Raw genomic sequence first — 16,239 nt, 5'->3', positions numbered from 1 at the left:
TGAAAGGAATGGAGCAAAACATCCACCTGGACCTACTTTTCAAAATCCTATGCATGAAAACAAGACCAAGTGCATTAGTGGCAGAATAACATTCTAACTATACACGCTTTCATATGGTTTCACTTTATTTTGGCCATGTTTCTTTGCATTCTTCTGCTCCTCCTTTTCCTGTGACCCAAACACCCAAGTTGACAGAAATCCTGTGTTCACAAGTGCTCTGTTTCCCATGTGCATTCCTATCCTATTCCGGTGTTTTTCCTCCTATCCCTGCGTTTTTAGAATCATGCAAGCCAAATGAGCCCTTACAGAATTACTTCAGTTACAGGTAGGTGTCGAAGAAAACTTTGTGTGGTTTGTCCTGCTCCTGCCGCGACGTCGTCCACCTCACCTGAGCTGCTCCATCGATAGAAGCATCCACCAAACCAGACATCATGACTCCTGACCGTCTTTCGCCGCCTCAGATCTCCTTCCCTGCCGCCGGCACCCACCACAATGGCATCACCATCATCGACTCAGCAGATGAACCTAAGGAGTACACGGGTCCACAAGAGAGGTTGCACTCTTTTGTTTCTGCTTATGTTATGCATTGCTTAATATTACCTGCTACTTTATTATCCTGTTCACCTCTTAGACTCCAAGTCAGGTCCAAATTGTGGGGCACATATCGAGGCAGCAATGAATAGTATCTCTGTCTAATATCTGGTTCACCTAGGGTATGCCTATGTTGTTCATCTTGGGTGGGAAACAAATAGTAAAGCAATCATCACCTGTTTTTTATTAAATTAAAGCAATCATCAGCCTGCTATCATTATTTTTGGATCCATCCACTGGTTGTTACCATTACTCTAGATTTCTGCATGCTCTCCTTACATAATCTCACTATATTTTTTTGTGTGCATGTCAGATATTGTACACAGTCATGCTGAACATGTAGAGAAAAAGAGAAGAGTTTTGTGCGGCAATACAATGTCATGCAGACATCGCTCCATGGTAGCTTCAATGGCAAACCCTCCCCCCTCTCCACATTGTAATCCAGAGGAAGATATCTGCTCTGAGGCGGATTTAGATGCAGCTGACCACTCCTATTTACCCCCTAAGGTGTTTGCTCTAACTTGGCATGATCATGTTAGTCATATCATGCATATGTTGCCTTGCAGTGCCTACTTTCGACATCATATATGTCATCTGCTTAGTTTAGACATGTTCTGTAATGCCACCTGTTTAGTTTCAGTATCATATATGGGAAATATGCAATGCCATCCTATTTAACCAGGCATCATATATTTGAATGATATCTAGCCCATCCTTTTCTTCATTAAATTTCCATTTGTCGACAATGTTTGTACATTAAACTACTCTTCCTGTGAATCAGCCATTTGAGTGGGTGATGGAAAAATCTGGAGTGAAAACAAGGCCTTCAGAGCAGACAGTGCTACCTGTCGAAGCAGATCTCTTGCTGGGTCCCGATAGCTCCTCACAGATGGATTTAGAGAGAGATGACCAGTCCTATTCCCCCACCGAGGTGTATGCTCTAACTTGGCACGGTTCTACTGCTCATATCATGCATATGGTGTCTTGCATTGCATAGTTTAGACATCATATACACAATATTCAACACCATGTTCTTAGTTCAGACATCATATATGCGAATGCCCTCCGCTTAGCATATAAATCACATATGTGAATAAAATCATGCGATCCTGGTTACTTAGATAACATGTATGTGAATTATGTCATGCGATCCAATTTAGTTAGTCATCATATCTTTGAATTACGTTATGCTATGCTATCCAGTTTAGATAGACATCATATATGTGAAATTATGTCATGCTATCCGTTTTAGTTAAATAATATACATGTCAATTATTTAATGCCCTCTTTTTTCCACACTATCTATTGCATCTGTCTCTCATACAATGTCTGTACATTCAATTATGTTTCCTATTTATCAGCCATTTGAATTGGAGCGGGTGATGGCAGTATCTAGCGAAGTAAAAACATGGTCTTCAAATAAAACAGTGCTACCTCTTAGTGGAGATAGCACCCCGGTTGTACATGCACGAGAACCAGCCCTACAACACATAACCCAGACTCTCGCAGATTTTACCCCTAGAGCGATGGACAGAGAACCAGCTTCACCCAATCTAACCCCAACCCCAGCAGATGGTAACCCAGTTCCTGTTGACACAACACCATCTCCACCACAGAGCTCCCAAACAAGAGCAGTTAGTAAGGCAGCTCCAGTGCCCAAAGCGCCAATACTACCACGGAGAACCCCAACTCCACCAGTTAGTACACCTATTCCTGTCGAGGAAGCACAACCAGCCATTCATAGTTTAGCATCTATCGCATTTGATGTTGTTAAATCCTATGTGCGTATCTTCCCATCATGGAAATATTATACCGAAGATGAAGGAAAATGCCAGTTGCAGGTGTTTGTCCAGGAGTGATGTGTAAGTAATGTTATTCATGGCAATTACTTTGCTTTGTCCCATACATTCTACCTCCATGATGGTTATAATACAACAAATTTTCCCATTTTTCTCTATAAAGAAGGACCGATTTGGAAACTCAGGATGAGGTAACCTATGCTAATACCTCTCCTATCTTCGAGAATGCTTGGTGGCAGTATCGGAATTACCTGAAGAAAATGTACTTCACTGGCAAAGAATCTCATCAAATTCCCTTACGTTCTCCTGAGACACATTTACTGGACGATGACTGGGAACGCCTTGTTCTTTACTGGTCTTGAACCAAGAATGTGGTAAGGTCTATGAGCTCATTTTATTTTAAGTACTATATGCTTGCGTCTTACTGTACTCTATTCATGTGGAACAAGTGCTTAAACCTAAAGAACAACTGTTCTTATTTAAGATTCCATTGCCATCGTGCATACTGCTTTGCTCTTGTATCACTGTATTTTCTCATACAAACTTATTTTTAAACTGAACTATCCAATGGAAACTCCAATGGCACAACAGGTATGTTTACGCATGTTTCTTTAATAGGTTTGCTCTTATAAATAGCTCTATTGATTTCAATTTCAATTGTGTATACTGTTGACTTCTCATATCATCCACATTACTAGCATCATAACAAGGCCAATAGTGTTGTTGTACATGTAGACCTGTGGTACCCATCTGAAATCTTGTTGTGCTGTTTAGTTCCCACGCTTTGTATTCTTTCAGTGTTGCTTTCTCTTGAACTGATATGATTTGAACCGTGTCTCTATTTTGATTTGGCAAGACAATGCAGTGACCATAGGACATAGATATATGTTTGTTTGATGCTTTTATAATGTACTACTTGGCAATAGAAGACTTGGAAGTTTAATCTTGTCCACCTTACTAATGAACTGGTTCATCGAAATGAGTTTCATATACTAGTACATGCTAAACCTGTTATGTGTCTGCTTGTTTCTTCTTTTAGAATGCTGACAGAATATTGGGGAAGAGTGTCTTATTAAGCAATGATAAAGAAAGTAATGCAGATAAGGTTCAGGATCGTGAGACATCCTTGTTGGTCTCCAACAAAGCTGATAAAACAGCTAAGGAAAACTATCTTGAAGACAGTGAGGCAACCCCAAAGTCCTGTCTTGATACTGTTCGAGTTACTGGCCACTACCGCTTGCACCAGCTATTCAAACTCACTGTCTGAATCAGTTCGGTTTCTTGAGTCTCAACTACAAGTTGAAAGACATCGATCAGCTGTGCTGCGACAAGAAATGGAAGGACTGCGGAAGTCCCTGGAGCATTCAGATGCATACTTTCTGGTGCAACAGCAAGCCTTGGAGGATTTTAGCGCCAAACAGGACAAAGCTAATAAGCTTGCTAAGCTTATTGCTAGCATGGTGGATACCCAGGATAATGTTTCTTGAGCTCTTCTGAAGTTGTTTTAGTTATGGACTTGTTTTGCTGCTGCGTTTATTTGCACTGGTGGCCAATTTTGACGGCGAGTGTATGTAATATGCTGCTTTGTTCCCTATATTTGCACTAGTGGCGAACTTTGATGCCCAGTGGATGTAATATGTGTAATAGCTGTAATAGGCTAGCGTTAGTTGCTTGCTTATTTATTTCCTTATTGTCTTGTTTAGTTGTTTGCTTGTAGTCACTGCAGTTCTTTTTCTGCATTTTTTTAGTGGCCACAACAACCTAGTTTTGGTAACTAGGCCACAATAATCATGGCAACACACGGACTGTTGTAACCATGGGCTTCCTGCGGGCCGTAGGTTCCGTGGGCCTTCTACGGGACATAGGATCCATGGGCCTTTTACGGGCCGTAGGATCCATGGACTTTCTACGGGCCGTATGATCCATGGGCCTTCTACGGGCTGTAGGATCCATTGGTCTTCTACGCGCCGTAGGATCCATGGGCCTTCTATGGGGCATATAATCATTTCGCCAAACATGGGACGTACTATTCGTGGACCATAACGGGCCGTTAATAGGCCATATTTGATAACGCTATGAAAACAGCCCAACGGGTTAACGGGCCACAAACGGGCCAAATGTAACCACGGGCTATATTTGGCCCACAAACAGAAGGCCAGTAACGGACCGTATCTAACCGAATTCTAGAAATGAGCCCAAGAATAAATGGGCCCTTAGAAGGCCGAAAGTTAACACAGGCTGGAAACGGCCGACGGAATAATGGGTCGTTAATGGGTATAAAGCGATACACTGTTCATTATGGGCCAGTTTCATCTCGGGCCTTTAATGGGCCGAGAGTTACAAAGGGCCTCATATGGGCCGAAAGACATCATGGACCATACATGGGCCGAAAGTCACAACGGGCTGGAATCATATTGGACGGCCCAGATGAAGCTACCGGGCTTAATTCCGATAGGCCGTAACGGGCCGGTAGTAAGCGGGCCGTAAATGGGCTATATACGAACGTGCTGTTAACAGGCTTAGCGTGGGCCGGCCCGTTACCTTTTTACCAAGTCAAACGGGCCGGCCTTTTCACCGGAATGGGCCTTTGTTGGCCCGTGCCACGTGTCGACGAATCATAGGCGCCTCTTGTCCAATGAATGGATGACATCTGTCCGAACGTTGAGCCGACACGTGTTTCCTTCGGCCAATGAGAATTTTACACGTGGAAAATTCCCATTGGTCCGGGTTGTTAACGGGTTATTGGATCCAAAACCGGACCCGATAGCTTAATGGCGTAGCGTTACGGTGGATGCCACGTGTCGGTCACCCTTGACGAAAGCACTTCTGTGACGCGCGATTTATTGTCATCAAAGTGGACACTTCCGTGATGATAATTTTCGTCATGTCATGGAACACTTCTACGACAGCACAGGTATGACTTTCTTGATTCTGTCATAAATTTGTCATGGATGTACATGCATGACAGACTACGTGACCTACTGTGACAAACACGTATCATCACGGAAGTGTCTTTTTTTGTAGTGTAAACGCTTCCGCTTTCATTCTACGAGGGTACGTAGACACACTCTCCCCACTCGTTGCTATGCTTCTCCTAGATAGATCTTGTGTGATCGTAGACAAATTTTTTGAAATACTACGTTCCCCAACAGTGGCATCTGAGCCAGGTCTATGCGTAGATGTTATATGCACGAGTACAACACAATGAGTTGTGGGCGATAATAGTCATACTGCTTACCAGCAACGTCTTACTTTGATTCAGCGGTATTGTTCGATGAAGCGGCCCGGATCGACATTACATGACTGCGTTCATGAGACTGGTTCTACCGACGTGCTTCGCACACAGGTGGCTGGCGGGTGTATGTTTCTCCAACTTTAGTTGAATCGAGTTTGACTACGGCCGGTCCTTGTTGAAGGTTAAAACTGGACACTTGACGAAAAATCGTTGTGGTTTTGACGTGTAGGTAATAACGCTTCTTGCTAGAAGCCCGTAGCAGCCACGTAAAACTTGCAACAACAAAGTAGAGGACATCAAACGTTTTTGTAGGGCATGTTGTGATGTGATATGGTCAAGACGTGATGAGATATAAATTGTTGTATGAGATGATCATGTTTTGTAAAAGTTATCGGCAACTGGCAGGAGCCTTATGGTTGTCGCTTTATTGTATGAAATGCAATCGCCATGTAATTGCTTTACTTTATCACTAAGCGGTAGCGATAGTCGTAGAAGCAATAGTTGGCGAGATGACAACGATGCTACGATGGATATCAAGGTGTCAAACCGATGACAATGGAGATCATGACGGTGCTGTGGAGATGGAGATCAAAGGCACAAGATGATGATGGCCATATCATGTCACATATTTTGATTGCATGTGATGTTTATCCTTTATGCACCTTATTTTGCATAGTACAACGGTAGCATTATAAGATGATCCCTCACTAAATTTCAAGGTACAAGTGTTCTTCCTGAGTATGCACTGTTGCTACAGTTCGTCGTGCCGAGACACCACGTGATGATCGGGTGTGATAAGCTCTACATTCACATACAACGGGTGCAAGCCAGTTTTGCACGCGCAGAATACTCAGGTTAAACTTGATGAGCCTAGCATATGCAGATATGGCCTCGGAACACTGAGACCGAAAGGTCGAGCGTGAATCATATAGTAGATATGATCAACATAGCGATGTTCACCATTGAAAACTACTCCATCTCACGTGATGATCGGACATGGTTTAGTTGATATGGATCACGTGATCACTTAGATGATTAGAGGGATGTCTATCTAAGTGGGAGTTCTTAGTAATATGATTAATTGAACTTTAATTTATCATGAACTTAGTACCTGATAGTATTTTGCATGTCTATGTTGTTGTAGATAAATGGCCCGTGCTACTGTTCCTTTGAATTTTAATGCGTTCCTAGAGAAAGCTAAGTTGAAAGATGATGGTTGCAACTACATGGACTGGGTCCGTAACTTGAGGATTATCCTCATTGCTGCACAGAAGAATTACGTCCTGGAAGCACCGCTAGGTGCAAGACCCACTGCAGGAGCAACACCAGACGTTGTGAACGCCTGGCAGAGCAAAGCTGATGACTACTCAATAGTTCAGTGTGTCATGCTTTACGGCTTAGAACCGGGACTTCAACGACGTTTTGAACGTCATGGAGCATATGAGATGTTCCAGGAGTTGAACTTAATATTTCAAGCAAATGCCCGGATTGAGAGATATGAAGTCTCCAATAAGTTCTACTGCTGCAAAAGGGAGGAGAATAGTTCTGTCAGTGAGCATATACTCAGAATGTCTGGGTACCACAATCACTTGATGCAACTGGGAGTTAATCTTCCGGTTGATAGTGTCATTGACAGAGTTCTTCAATCAATGCCACCAAGCTACAAAAGCTTCGTGATGAACTATAATATGCAAGGGATGGATAAGACAATTCCCTAGCTCGTCGCGATGCTAAAGGCTACGGAGGTAGAAATCAAGAAGGAGCATCAAGTGTTGATGGTTAACAAGACCACTAGTTTCAAGACGAAGGGCAAAGGGAAGAAGGGGAACTTCAGAAAGAACGGCAAGCAAGTTGCTGCTCAAGTGAAGAAGCCCAAGTCTGGACCTAAGCCTGAGACTGAGTGCTTCTACTGCAAAGGGACTGGTCACTGGAAGTGGAACTGCCCCAAGTATTTGGCGGATAAGAAGGACGGCAAAGTGAAAGGCATATTTGATATACATGTTATTGATGTGTACCTTACTAATTCTCGTAGTAGTGCCTGGGTATTTGATACTGGTTCCGTTGCTCATATTTGCAACTCGAAACAGGGGCTACTGATTAAGCGAAGATTGGCTAAGAACGAGGTGACGATGCGCGTGGGAAATGGTTCCAAAGTCGATGCGATCGCCGTCGACACACTACCTCTACATCTACCTTCGGGATTAGTTTTAGACCTAAATAATTGTTATTTGGTGGCAGCATTAAGCATGAACACTATATCTGGATCTTGTTTGGTGCGATACGGTTATTCATTTAAATCAGAGAATAATGGTTGTTCTATTTATATGAGTAATATCTTTTATGGTCAGGCACCCTTGATGAGTGGTCTATTTTAATTGAATCTCGATAGTAGTGATACACATATTCATAGTACTGAAGCCAAAAGATATAAGTTTAATAATGATAGTGCAACTTATTTGTGCCACTGCCGTTTGGGTCATATTGGTGTAAAGCGCATGAAGAAACTCCATTTTGATGGACTTTTGGAATCACTTGATTATGAATCACTTGGTACTTGCGAACCATGCCTCATGGGCAAGATGACTAAAACTCCATTCTCCGGAACAATGGAGAGAGCAACAGATTTGTTGGAAATCATACATACTGATGTATGTGGTCCAATGAATGTTGAGGCTCGCGGCGGGTATCGTTATTTTCTCACCTTCACAGATGATTTGAGCAGATATGGGTATATCTACTTGATGAAACATAAGTCTGAAACATTTGAAAAGTTCAAAGAATTTCAGAGTGAAGTGGAAAATCATCGTAACAAGAAAATAAAGGTTGTTCGATCTGATCATGGAGGTGAATATTTGAGTTATGAGTTTGGTCTTCATTTGAAACAATGCGGAATAGTTTCGCAACTCACGCCACCTCGAACACCACAGCGTAATGGTGTGTCCGAACGTCGTAACCGCACTTTATTAGATATGGTGCGATCTATGATGTCTCTTACTGATTTACCGCTATTGTTTTGGGGTTATTATTTAGAGATGGCTGCATTCACGTTAAATAGGGCACAATCTAAATCCGTTGAGACGACACCATATGAACTGTGGTTTGGCAAGAAACCCAAGTTGTCGTTTCTTAAAGTTTGGGGTTGCGATGCTTATGTGAAAAAGCTTCAACCTGATAAGCTCGAACCCAAATCGGAGAAATGTGTCTTCATAGGATACCCAAAAGAAACTGTTGGTTACACCTTCTATCACAGTTCTGAAGCAAGATATTCATTGCTAAGAATGGATCCTTTCTAGAGGAGTTTCTCTCGAAAGAAGTGAGTGGGAGGAAAGTAGAACTTGATGAGGTAATTGTACCTCCTCTCGAATTGGAAAGTAGTTCATCACAGAAATCAATTCTAGTGATTCCTACACCAACTAGTGAGGAAGTTAATGATGATGATCATGAAACTTCAGATCAACTTACTACCGAACCTCGTAGGTCAACCAGAGTACGATCCACACCAGAGTGGTACGGTAATCCTATTTTGGAAGTCATGTTGCTAGACCATGATGAACCTACGAACTATGAGGAAGCAATGATGAGCCCAGATTCCACGAAATGGCTTGAGGCCATGAAATCTGAGATGGATCCATGTATGAGCACAAAGTATGGACTTTGGTTGACTTGCTCGATGACCTGCAAGCCATTGAGAATAATTGGATCTTCAAGAGGAAGACAGACACTGATAGTAATGTTACTATCTACAAAGCTCGAATTGTCGCAAAAGGTTTTTCGACAAGTTCAAGGTGTTGACTACGATGAGATTTTCTCGCTCGTATCGATGCTTAAAGTCTGTCCGAATCATGTTAGCAATTGCCGCATTTTATGAAATTTGGCAAATGGATGTCAAAAATGCATTCCTTAATGGATTTCTTAAAGAAGAGTTGTATATGATGCAACCAGAAGGTTTTGTCAATCTGAAAGGTGCTAACAAAGTGTGTAAGCTCCAGTGATCCATTTATGGACTAGTGCAAGCATCTCGGAGTTGTAATGTATGCTTTAATAGTGTGATCAAAGCATATGGTTTTATACAGACTTTTGGAGAAGCCTATATTTACAAGAAAGTGAGTGGGAGCTCTGTAGCATTTCCGATATTATATGTGGATGACATATTGTTGATTGGAAATAATACAAAATTTCTGGATAGCATAAAAGGATACTTGAATAAGAATTTTTCAATGAAAGACTTCAGTAAAGCTACTTACATATTGGGCACCAAGATCTATAAAAGATAGATCAAGACGCTTGATAAGATTTTCAATGAGTACATACCTTGACAAGTTTTTGAAGTAGTTCAAAATGGAACAGTCAAAGAAGGAGTTCTTGCCTATGTTGCAAGGTGTGAAGTTGAGTAAAGACTCAAGACCCGACCATGGCAGAAAATAGAAAGAGAATGAAAAGTCATTCCCTATGCCTCAGTCATAGGTTCTATAAAATATGCTATGCTATGTACCAGACCTATTGTGTACCTCACCATGAGTTTGGCAAGAGGGTACAATAGTGATCCAGGAGTGGATCACTGGACATCGGTCAAAATTATCCTTAGTGGAATAAGGACATGTTTCTCGGTTATGGAGGTGACAAAAAGTTCGTCGTAAAGGGTTACGTCGATGTAAGCTTTGACAGTAATCCAGATGACTCTAAGTCTTAGTCTGGATACATATTGAAAGTGGGTGCAATTAGCTAGAGTAGCTCCGTGCAGGGCATTGTAGACATAGGAAATTTGCAAAATACATACGGCTCTGAATGTGGCAGACCCGTTGACTAAACTTCTCTCACAAACAAAACATGATCACACCTTAGTACTCTTTGGGTGTTAATCACATTGCGATGTGAACTAGATTATTGACTCTAGTAAACCCGTTAGGTGTTAGTCACATGGATATGTGAACTAATCACATAAAGATGTGAACTATTGGTGTTAAATCACATGACAATGTGAACTAGATTATTGACTCTAGTGCAAGTGGGAGACTGAAGGAAATATGTCGTAGAGGCAATAATAAAGTTGTTATTTATATTTCCTTATATCATGATAAATGTTTATTATTCATGCTAGAATTGTATTAACCGGAAACTTAGTACATGTGTGAATACATAGACAAAACAGAGTGTCCCTAGTGTGCCTCTACTTGACTAGCTCGTTAATCAAAGATAGTTTAGTTTCCAGACCATAGACATGTGTTGTCATTTGATGACCGGGATAAAATCATTAGGAGAATGATGTGATGGACAAGACCCATCCGTTAGCTTAGCATAATGATCGTTTAGTTTTATTGCTATTGCTTTCTTCATGACTTTTACATGTTCCTCTGACTATGAGATTATGCAACTCCCGAATACTGGAGGAACACCTTGTGTGCTATCAAACATCACAACGTAAATGGGTGATTATAAAGATGCTCTATAGGTGTCTCCGATGGTGTTTCTTGGGTTGGCATAGATCAAGATTAGGATTTGTGACTCCGTGTATCGGAGAAGTATCTCTGGGCCCTCTCGATAATGCACATCACTATAAGCCTTGCAAGCAATGTGACTAATGAGTTAGTTTAGGGATGATGTATTGCGGTATGAGTAAAGAGACTTGCCGGTAACGAGATTGAACTAGGTATGATGATACCAGCGATCGAATCTCGGGCAAGTAACATACTGATGACAAAGGGAATAACGTATGTTGTTATGCGGTTTGACCGATAAAGATCTTCGTAGAATATGTAGGAGCCAATACGAGCATCCAGGTTTCGCTATTGGTTATTGAACGGAGATGTGTCTCGGTCATGTCTACATAGTTCTCGAAGCCGTAGGGTCCGCACGCGTAACGTTCGATGACGATTTATATTATGAGTTATGTGATTTGATGACCGAAGTTTGTTCAGAGTCCCGGATGAGATCGCGGACATGACGAGGAGTCTCGAAATGGTCGAGAGGTAAAGATCGATATATTGGAAGGCTATATTCGGACATCAGAATGGTTCCAAGTGATTCGGGTATTTTTTGGAGTACCGGAGAGTTACGGGAATTCGCCGGGGAAGGTAATGGGCCTTATTGGGCTTTAATTTAGAGAGGGAAGAAGGGCCACGAGGTGGCGCACACCTCCTCCCTTGCCCAAACCGAATTGGACAAGGGGTGGGGGCGCGGCCCCCCCTTTCCTTCTCCCTCTCCCTCCTTTCCTTCTTTCCTACTCCGAAAAGGAAAGGGAATCCTACTAGGACTTGGGAGTCCTAGTAGGACTCCCTACACTTGGAGCGCCCCTAGGAGGGCCGGCCTCTCTCCCTCCCTCCTTTATATACGTGGGCAGGGGGCACCCAAAAGAGACACCAAGTCTTCTCTTAGCCGTGTGCGGTGCCCCCCTCCACAGTTACACACCTCAGTCATATCGTCGTAGTGCTTAGGCGAAGCCCTGTGCTGGTGACTTCATCATCACCGTCGCCATGCCGTCGTGCTGACGGAACTCTCCCTCGGCCTCAACTGGATCAAGAGCTCGAGGGACGTCATCGTGCTGAATGTGTGCTGAACACGGAGGTGCCGTGCGTTCGGTACTTGGATCAGTTGGATCGCGAAGACGTTCGACTACATCAACCGCGTTACTAAACGCTCCCGCTTTCGGTCTACGAGGGTACATAGACACACTCTCCCCCTCGTTGCTAAGCTTCTCCTAGATAGATCTTGCGTGATCATAGGCAATTTTTTTGAAATACTACATTCCCCAACAGTATATGTTTAAGACAAAGCAGAATAGACAGAATATAAGTGTGGGAAACTGCAGAGCAATAACAACACTTGTAATGTGCACGACATGAGAACATAACTGTTTATTCAATTGAAACTGAAATGAACATAGAGCAAGTTACAACAACAAACCAGTTAAAGAAACAGGTTTAAAACATACCTGTTGCGCCATTGGAGTTTCAATTCCATTCTTCAAATTTGAAAATAGTTGGTATGAGTAAATATAGTGATGCAAGAGCAAAGGAGTATGAACCATAGCTACAGAACCTGACCTGAGAATAATTCTTCTGCTGCTTTAAGCATTGAGTTGGGCTTTGGAGTAGTGGTCCTCGTGCTTTGGGCACTACAGTTCCCTTACTAACTGCTCCTGTTTGGATGCTCTATGGTGGAGACAGTGTTGTGTCAACTGGAACTGGGTTACTATCTGCTGGGGTTGGGGTTAGAAGGGGTGTAGCTGGTTCTCTGTCCAACTGGGTAGGGTACAATCTGCGAGAGACTGGGTTATGTGTGGTGGGGCTGGTTCTTGGGCAAGTACAACCGTGGTTCTATCTGCATCGACTGATAGCACTATCTTTTCTGAAGACCGTGTTATTACTCCCTTACATACTGCCATCACCCTCTCCAATTCAAATGGCTGATAAACAAGAAAAGTAATTGAATGTACAGACATTGTATGATAGACTGGTGCAATGGATAGTGGGGAATAAAAGAGGGCATGAAATAATTCACATTTATGTTGTCTAACCAAACAGGATAGCATGACACAATTTCACATATATGATGGCTAACTAAACAGGATAGCATGACACAATCTCACATCTATGATGGCTAACTAAAAAGGATGGAAAGACATAGTTCAAAATATGATGACTATGTAAACAGGATGACATGATATAACTATATAATGTATTTATTAAATAGGTTGGCATGCCATAATTCACATACATGCCACCTATGAAATATGATAGCATGATATAATTCACGGATATAATGACATAACTCAAAATATGATGACTGTAAACACTAAACTGGATGAGATGATATAACTATATGTTGTCTTTATTAAATGGGTTGGCATGCCATAATTCAGATAGATGTCTATGTAAACATGATGGCATGATATAATTTAAATATATGATTTATATAGTAAGCAAGTAAGCAGATGGCAATCGCATATATGATTTAAAAACTAAGCAATGCAAGACAACATGCATGACATGAGTAATATAACCCTGCCAAGTTTGAGCATAGACCTCAGGCGGGAAATAGGACTGGTCATCAGTCTCTGGATCCTCCTCTGAGGAGCTATCTGTAACCAGCAAGATGTCTGCTTCAGCAGGTAGCATTGTCTGCTCTGAATATCTTGTTTTCACTCCAGCTACTTCCATCACCGCTTCAAATGGCTGATGCACAGGAAGAGTAGTTGAATATACAAACGTTGTCGACAAATGGAACATGTAATGCAAAAAGGATAGCATGATATAATTCACATATATGATGATTGGCTAAGTAACATGGCATTGCATAATTCACATATATAATGCCTTGCAACAAGATAGCATTGCATAATTCACATATATAATGTCTTGCAACAAGATGGCATTGCATAATTCACATATATGGTAATTAGACACTAAACAAGTGGCATTCACACAAAGCATGTCTAAACTAATCAAACGACATAGCAATGCAAGACACCATATGCACGATATGAGCAACATAACCCTGCCAAGTTAGAGAATACACCTCGGGGGGGGGGGAATAGGACTGGTCATCTGTGTCTGAATCCTCCTCTGAGGAGCTATCCGTAACCAACGAGATATGCGCTTCGTCAGATAGCATAGTCTGCTCTGAGGATCTTGTTTTCACTCCAGAATTTTCCATCACCGTGTCAAATGGCTGATCCACACGAAGAGTAGTTGAATGTACTAACATTGTTGACAAATGTAATACGTAATGAAAAAAGGATGGCCTGATATAACTCACATATAAGATGACTGGCTAAGCAGGATGGCATTGCAAAATTAACATATATGATGCCTGGCTAAACAAGATGGCGTTGCATAATTCACATATACGATGAAGAAACTAAACAGATGGCATTCACACAAAGCATGTCTAAACTAAGTAGATGACATATTTGATGTATAAAGTAAGCAATGCAAGGCACCATATGCCAAGTTAGAGCGAAGACCTCAGGGGGTAAATAGGAGTGGCCTTCTCCTTCTGAATCCCGCTCAGAACAGTTATCTTCCTCTTGATTATAATCCGAAATGGGTGGAGGGGGCTGCCTTTGCACCTACTATGGAGCGACGTGTGCATGAAATTTTATTACCACGCAAGGCTCGTCTCTTTTGCTCTACATCTTCAGTTCCATTGTGTACAATAACTGACATGCATAGGAATAAAACATAGTGAGATTATGTAAGGAGTGCATGCAGAAATCCAGAGTGATTGTAGCAACCTGTGGATAGACCCAAAACCAATGATAGTAGGCAGATAATGGCTTCAGTGAAAAAATACAGATAATGGCTTCTTTACTGTTTGTTTCCCACCCAACATGAAACTCATAGTAGACACCAGAGATTAACCAGATAGTAGATAGATACTATTGATTGCGGCCCCGATATGTACCCCACAACCATTTAAAAACTCATGTTTGACCATTAGTTTGGAGCTGACTCAGAGTCTAATCAGTGAACAGGACGATAAAGTAGCATGTAATATTAAGCGATGCATAACGTAAGCAGACACGAAAGAGTGCGACCTCTCTTGCGGACTCGTGTAGTCCTCGAGGTCATCTGCTCGGTTGATGATGGTAATGTAGTTGTCGTGGCTGGAGGCGGCGGGGAAGAAGATCTGAGGCGGCGAAAGATAGTCTGGAGGCCGGATCCCTGCTGTGCTGGACCCTTTTGTCGTTAGAGCAGCTGAGCTGGGGTGGACGACTGCGGAGCAGGAGCGGGACAAACCACACAAGGTTTTCTTTGACAACTATCTGTACGAGAAGTAATTCTATAAGGGCTCATTTGAATTGGAGGATTCTGACAACGCAGGGATAGGAAATACACAATAATAGGATAGGAATGCACGTGCAAAACAGAGAATTTAAAAACACATGATTTCTGCCAATCTGGGTGTTTGGTTCACAAGAATTGGAAGATCACAGGATGCAAAGAAGCATGGTGAGATTAAGTTAAAGCACAAGAAAAATGTCCGGTTATAATGCTATTATGCTACTATCTCTTAATCTTGTGCTTCATGAATAGGAATTTGAAAAGGAGGACATGTGGATATTAAAATTCCAACGATTTTTTCTTTCAAGGAGACACTAAAGGAACAAATCCTACAGTTTTCCTTTGCTCCATTCCTTTGAACCAAATGCATGAATAGTAGTACCATAGGAAACTTTCCAATTCCTATGTTTTTCCTTCAATTTTCCTTTCAACCACTAGAGATTCTAGTAGGCACGCATGAGCAGGGAAAAGCCTACACTCAAAAAAAGTTTTTGTGCTACTTCTACTAATTTGGACCCAGGCCACTGCCCTACTAGCTCAACTCCCAGGCCCATCTACAAATGTACAGCTCAAACGCGCAGAGATAAATAATGATGGCGTTCAAGAGAGTCCATCACGGATAGCTAAGTTGCCCGGTACCTAACAACTTCTCATATAGTAGGAGAGACTAATCGTATTTCACGTTACTACGTGTGCTCAGTGGACAATATATATATATATATAACATGTAGAGTAAAAAAGCAATGCAACAAGTGTACAACCTCTTTGGCGAAGCCATGTCGATCTCAGCGTGATTGGGTAGGTCGGTGAGGATGCTCCGGCAGATTTGGCT

This window comes from Aegilops tauschii, chromosome 2 (genome assembly GCF_002575655.3).
Source record: "Aegilops tauschii subsp. strangulata cultivar AL8/78 chromosome 2, Aet v6.0, whole genome shotgun sequence".
Lineage (NCBI taxonomy): Eukaryota > Viridiplantae > Streptophyta > Magnoliopsida > Poales > Poaceae > Aegilops > Aegilops tauschii.
This window is presented reverse-complemented; position numbering follows the sequence as displayed.